This window comes from Marmota monax, unplaced genomic scaffold (assembly GCF_021218885.2).
Source record: "Marmota monax isolate L192 unplaced genomic scaffold, Marmota_monax_Labrador192_F-V1.1 WCK01_AAM20220418_F8-fsc00257, whole genome shotgun sequence".
NCBI lineage: Eukaryota > Metazoa > Chordata > Mammalia > Rodentia > Sciuridae > Marmota > Marmota monax.
The window spans coordinates 1,102,776-1,103,948 of NW_026692693.1; positions in this window are offsets into that span (position 1 = coordinate 1,102,776).

The following is a 1,173-nucleotide window of genomic DNA, read 5'->3' on the forward strand; positions in this document are numbered from 1 at the left end:
TGGTTTCAGCTCTGATTTTAATTATTTATTGCCTTCTACTACTTTTGCTGTTGTTTTGCTCTTCTATTTCTAGGGTTTTGAGATGAAGTGTAAGATTATTTATTTATTTATTTATTTATTTGAGGAATGAACTCCAAGCAATGAATTTCTTCTTAGAACTGCTTTAATTGTGTCCCATAGATTCAGATATGTGATGTCTGTGTTTTCGCTTAACTCTAAGAATTTTTTTTTTTTAATTTCCTTCTTGATGTCTTCTGTAACCCATTGATTATTCAGTAACATATTTTTCATTCTCCAATTGATATAGGATTTTTTATTCCTTCTTTGATTGTTGATTTCCAGTTTCATTCCATTATGATCAGATAAGATGCATTGTATTCTCTCTACTCCTTTATAATTTCTAAGAGTTGCCCTGTGATATAATATATGGTTCATTTTTTAGAAGGACCCATGTGATGCTGAGAAAAAAGTGTAACTGCTTGATATTGGGTGGTATATTCTATACATGTCAATTAAGTCTAGGTTATTAATTGCATTATTAGGTTCTATAGTTTCTTTTTTCAACTTTTGTTTGGAAGATCTGTCCAGTGGTGAGAGAGGTGTGTTGAAGTCTCCCATAAATTTTGTTATTTGGTCTATTTGACTCTTGAACTTGAGAAGAGTTTGTTTAATGAACATGGCTGCACCATTTTTTTGGGTCATATAAATTTATGATTGTTATGTCTTGTTGGTGTATGGTTCCCTTGAGCAGTATGCAGTGTCCTTCTTTACCCTTTTCATTAACTTTGGCTTGAAGTCTATTTTATTTGAGATGAGTATGGATACTCCTGCTTGCTTCTGAGATCCATATGAGTGGTATGATTTTTCCCAACCCTTCAGCTTCAGTCTATGTATGTCTTTTTCTATCAGATCTGTCTCCTGTAGGCAGCATATTGTTGGACATTTTGTTGTTGTTGTTCCATTCTTCTAGCCTGTGTCTCTGGATTGGATTTAGAGTTACTATTGAGATATGGTTTGTTCTTCCAGCCATATTTGTTTATTTTTGTTACCTAACATGATTTGTTTTTCCACTTTGATTAGATTTTCCTTTACTGTACTATCTCCCACTGTTGGTTTTCATTGTTGTTTTTCATTTCCTCTTCATGTAATGTTTTGCCAAGGATGTTTTGAACC